This window comes from Mustelus asterias, chromosome 17 (genome assembly GCF_964213995.1).
Source record: "Mustelus asterias chromosome 17, sMusAst1.hap1.1, whole genome shotgun sequence".
Classification (NCBI taxonomy): domain Eukaryota; kingdom Metazoa; phylum Chordata; class Chondrichthyes; order Carcharhiniformes; family Triakidae; genus Mustelus; species Mustelus asterias.
Window position 1 is genome coordinate 40,660,796 of NC_135817.1, and position 6,126 is coordinate 40,666,921.

The window sequence follows — 6,126 nt, forward strand, 5'->3', positions numbered from 1 at the left end:
AGATAGCGAGGCTTCATGAAAATATAACTTGAGTTGCCAGTTCTTGACATCACTGTGAAAGATGTGATGTGGCTCTTTCCACAAAAACAGCAACTTTTCTCAGATAAGAATTGCATCAAAATGGCAACTCACTTACTTATCTGGCAGCAGTCTCCACTTCAAATGCTTTCTCGAGAGCTCTAGCTGAAATGAGTATGTCTACTACCAGTAGTTTCATCTGTCGCCATTGCCTTCAAACCACAAAGACTTATTTTATTATATTGTCCTAAAACCCATCAAGTTCACAAATACACTCAGACATTCTTTGGCCACTTGGACTAAATCCGTATTTTTTTTAACATTGGGTTGCAGCAATACAGTTCTTGATCGATGAATATTTTGCAGATCTGCGGATAATAAACAGAGCCATTCGCTTAATATATATTGAAAATGAATGATCTCAAAACAAATTATTTCCTAGATACTTGCTATAGCTGGATTTTGTTTGATAAACTGATTATATTAATTAATGTCAATATGATGAAACACATTTCGGGAATATGGAAATAATAGATAATCTATGCTTTTAATGTAGAGGATTTGCATCCAGTACTTGCAATTATTGAATTTTTGCTCTCCAGTTATTGGCAAAATAATAACCTTCATTTAGTTCCAGTTTTGAGAGCAACTGTTGTGTATGATGCTCTATTTAAAGCCTACTCTTTTGAGTGTCGGTTCAGGTACCAATTGACCTTAGCAATGAAAACTACAATCACACAAAATCAACTACCTAATAAAATTATGTCTCATGCATTGAAAGTATGATGTCAGAATAATCCTAAAATTGATGTAAATTAGTCTGGTCTTATTTCCAATTCCTCTCGAATACTCAGATCAAACAATAAGAAATGAGAAAAGAAAAGTGTGATTCCGACAAATGTGCTTGATCTCATTGTTCATCTCGTGTTCAGTTAGCAATGTGTAATTAGTATAGTCATCAGTTATATTAGAATTATTTGGGTTCAATTTGTTGATTATTTATTTTAAAATAATGCAGATGGTGTCATCGTGAAGTTTTACAGACCAAGAATATTGGTTGTTTATTTTTCTAAGTAAATCAAGGAACTTGACAGTGAGCACTGAAATATATGGCAGATGTTTGGAACTGCTTATACTGCAGTCTACAATTGAAATTATGTATAACTATTGATAAGGCAGAACATTTATTAACCAGTAGAAAAAGCCCCTATAATTTTAACCTTCATTTCAAGACCCTTCAGGTATCTACACTCATAGAAACCCTACAGTGCAGAAGGAGGCCATTCTGCCCATCGAGTCTGCATTGACCACAATCCCACCCAGGCCCTACCCCCACAGATTTACCCACTAATCCCTCTAACCTACACATTTTAGGACTCTAAGGGGCAATTTTTAACCTGGCCAATCAACCTAACCCGCACATCTTTGGACTGTGGGAGGAAACCGGAGCACCCGGAGGAAACCCACGCAGACACGAGGAGAATGTGCAAACTCCACACAGACAGTGACCCGAGCCGGGAATCGAACCCGGGACCCTGGAGCTGTGAAGCAGCAGTGCTAACCACTGCGCTACCATGCCGCCCTGCTCTAAATCTGGCCCCTTTGCATCCCAATTTTAATCATTTTCCATTGGTTCCTTCAGATGCTCATAAACTTCCTTCCCAAATCTCTCCACCTGCCTAAAATCTTCCTTTTTTAAATTTGTTTACGCAAAATGTGCATTGATGGCTAGGCCAGCATTTATTGCCCATCCCTGCTTACCCTTGAGATGGTATTGGTGAACTGCCTTGAACCGCTGCAGTCCCTGAGGTATAGGTACACATACAGTGCTTGGTAGCAGTACGATACAACCGAGTGGCTTGCTAGGCCATTTAAGAATCAACCATGTCGCTATGGGTCTAGAATCACATATGGGCATGGTCAGAGAAGGAGGGCAGGTTTCCTCCCCTAAAGGATATTAGTGAACTAGATGGGTTTTAAAGACATCATTAGACTTGTAATTGAATTTAAATTCCACCATCTGCCATGGTGGGATTCAAAACCTTGTCCCCAGAGAATTACCATGTGTGTCTGGATTACTGGTCCGGCGAGAATACAATACCGTGTCTCCACCTCCCCTTTTACCAGATTAGTTCCTCATGGCTCAATGTCATGTTTTGCTTGCACTCCAGTGAAGTGCCTTGAGATATTTAACTGCATCAAAGATGCCATATAAATACAAGTTGTTGAGATAAATTTTGTCTTTGAGATTCTCTGAACAGTTTTATAATTCCTTCAAGCCTAAACATTTAAATGTAATATTCAAATTCACGAATCCTGTTGCATTAGGGTTCTTGACTATTTTTCAAATGGCAAACTGTAAACAATGGAACCTCTAGCTCTGAAGGCCCCAGGGCTGCTATAAGGAAACCTCCTCCATTAAGCTGACAGCCTCCCCATGAGGCAGGAGTTACCTCGCCTTTGGAAAAATGCCTGCAGGACTGTAAAATAATGCTTAGTCAGGCCTTTAAGTATACAAATTGGTTGGCCTTGGATTAGGTAGCAGATCTGCATTTAGTCCCGCTACTAGGAAAATCTTCTGACAGGGAGCCACCCTGAAGCAGCTTCCCACTATTTTACTGCATCCTTCCCCACCTCCCAGCCCATAACCTAGTAACTGGAAAAATTCTCTCTCCAGTTCCTATTTAAAACATGGCAAAAGCATTACAGTTTACTAATTCCTCAAACAATAACTTAAAAATTTAGATGTCTACCCTACTGAACAAATTGAACATTTTTAAATCTGCATACCAATAGTCCTGTGATCTGAATAATTTTGCTTAAGTGTTTATGCTATTGTAAGGAATTCGCTGTTTGTATACATGCTTATGGAGGTCTTGTGAGGAAGTGGGTAGAGTCCCTGCCTCTGAGCCAGAAGATGAATTTCAAGAACCAATCCAAGACTCGATGGCCAAGGGAAGTCCATTCACAAGGCAGTTAAGCATGCTACTTTCAATCTGCAAAACCTTCCACGCAAGCCAATGGCAGGCAGGATGAACGGGAAAGATTCCTGGTCAATCATGTGATGAAAAGAAAGTTGGAGCTTCTATCATCATTATCTGTAGCTCGCGATTACAACATATGGGTAAGAGTGCATGCTGCCACTGCAACTTGTGCTCCCTGAGTGATCTGTGACATGCCTCCACTCGTGAATAACTGAGTTAACACTATTCTAGAATCCTTGAAGAATCAAAGAGGAGGAGACTTTATATCCAGCCAGTCAAGACTTGTTTCAAAACCAGAGTTGATGAGAGTCGTACCCTGTGCCCAGGCCATTTTTTTTCAATATCAATTGGATTGAATGCAACAATTCTTTTGATATTGCATGTGTTCAATAAATGGAGTGTTATATGACATTGTACCTCAATGAGTTTTAAGCAATGATGTTGGTTTTTAAAAAATATTTAAACAAAATTATGGACGTTTTATATTGTTGCTGGACACCTACACCATCAGGTGTAACATATTGATATCAGATTCACCTGTTCTGCATTATCAATCATGACTGAAGTGCTCCCAGTTTTGATTGGAAACCAGTCCTGTTTTTAATTGTTGATGGGTGTGATTAGTTTGAATGCCAAATCTCAGATGAATCCACTGCGGCTCTTATTGTAGGATACTGGTTTGCTTTCGTGGAATATGATTCTCCAAACAATGGTTCTGCAATGAATTTAAGTAATGAGTATACATGGCAGAAAAACAGCATAGAGAAAAAACTTGTCGATCTCAGCCTTGAAGGTACCCAACGACCCAGCCTCTACAGTCCTCTGTGGTAAAGAATTCCATAGGTTCACTACCCTCTGAAAGAAGAAATTCCTCATAAGAGGAATCACAATAATTTTGTGATTTAGCAACAATGGAAAGAAAAGTAGTTTTATATTTTCTTCCTTGCAAAGAGTACTACTCTATTTGCCCCTGTGAGTGACTTGTTCAGTTCTTTCATAGAATTGTGATTACTCTGCTGTTTATTTTTCAGCCTGCATGGAGCCATCCATTTGAAAGTGAATCAGTGAAAGTGATCTTGCTTCCATTCAGTGAACACAAACTTATAAAACAGATTACATTTATTTTGCTTTCGATAACCAGTGAATCAAAAAGACAGCAATTATGTGGCGCTCAGTGAATTATTTCAAAGTTTAGTGGCTATCCCTGAATTTTCACTGCCAGATTAGGAGCAGAGCCAGAACATTTCCAAGCTCTACAAACCTCACCTGAGAGTAAGTGCTCCAGAAATTGGGATCTTGACAGGATTCTCTGGGAATCCGGCCATGCAGCACCGGAATGAGAACAGAGATGGGATGGGCAGATGCCCGCCTCAGTGCACCAGGGGTTGATTCCCTTTTTTAAGTATTGATTACCTTTTTTAAGTATTAAAACAAAAATCAGCCCTCGCCCTTCACACCCTCTTATCACACCTTGCCCCCCACCCCACACACACAAATATACACACATCCCAGGGCCTATTTATGTCAGCCTATATTGCATAATGTCCACTACCCATGCCTTATTCCCTCCATACCAGCCTATGCTCTACACTCACCCCATGACCATTTATAATCCTTATACCATTTTAGTGACAATTCATGCCCAACCCATGCTCCTGCTGCCCTTTTCTCTTATACTTAACATGCCAACTCACCGTGGGCCGACCATGGAGATGAAATAAAATAAAGTTTTAAATGTCTGTTGAGGACTTTATTTGTTTAAAAAAAACACTCTCGTGCATAAAAATCCATTCACTACATTCACATTCCTTCATCCACATAATCCCTTATAAGAACAAACATTTCATTCACGTGTTTAACCCCTGACAAAAAATAAGCATTAGAATTCATAGCCCCACTTCAAAGAGTTTGTAACCACTTGGTGCGGTCAATCAATAGGAAACTGGAAAACATCCTACTGTGATAATGGAAGTTTTGAAATCAGTTAAGCAGCACCAATCCAGAAATGAGAACCCTCAGGCATATGTCAACAGAGTGAAATAGCAATCAGTGACTTTTCTTAACATTCCATCAGTTTTTCAGCAATTTAAAGGACAGACATTTTAAATGCTTTGATAGCTTGACAATTGCTTTTGACACTTGTGATGATTCCATTTGACAGTTCCAATGAATTTATTCACTTTTTGCACATATGTGTGTCCACCTTTAACAGTCCCAAAGGGTACCTTACCTCTCCTGAAAAGCACCTTATACTCCAAAGGGCATCTTACCTCTTCCAAAACCATCCCAGCATCATATTCAAAGGAGTACTCTGCTCCCAAAAAGATATCCCACCTCCAAAGGATCCAGCAAATGTTAGATTTGTTCCTACCAGGTCTTTTGATACAAGCTGTGTTTCCCATTTCTTACAAAAATCAGCCAGCAGCAGCTGCTTCCAAGAAGCACACGTGTGAATCCTGACCCAGCCCCATCCCCGTTCCTGCAAAAATGGTCCGACCCTAGTGCTGCACCAATTCAGGCCAATAGCTGTTATGTGAGTAACAAGCATAACCGTAAATCTGGATTTGTGGTGCTATTTGTTGAGGCTGGACTTCAGTGAAAAAGTATTTATGATTGGGAGACTCATATGAAAATAATGCATCATCTCTGCTTGTAATGTAGGCTATTTATTCCATAATACTTCTACTTTCTTGCTTTTAAACATCACTTTGTATTGATATTTACCCCCTAATCTTTGTCATAAGTATTTTTTTGTTCTGATCTTGAGAGTGGCTTCTCTGTGCTCTTGTCAATGTTTAATTTTTCTTTGTGGGTCTTCATAGGTCTGCCGAACATAGCAATAAAATGACAGTTATAGAAGACCAGCTCTTTATATTCAGCTTACTGGAACAAGCTATTCGATACACTGACAAATTTTTGGACCCACAGCAGAGTCTCATGGTGGTTAGCACTGCTGTCTCACCGCTCCAGGGACCCGGATTCAATTCTGGCCTTGGGTCACTGTGTGGAGTTTGCATGTTCTCCCCCTGTCTGCGTGGGTTTGCTCTGGGTGCTCCGGTTTCCTCCCACAGTACAGAGATGTGCAGTTTAAGTTGATTGGCCATGCTAAGTTGCCCCTTAGAGT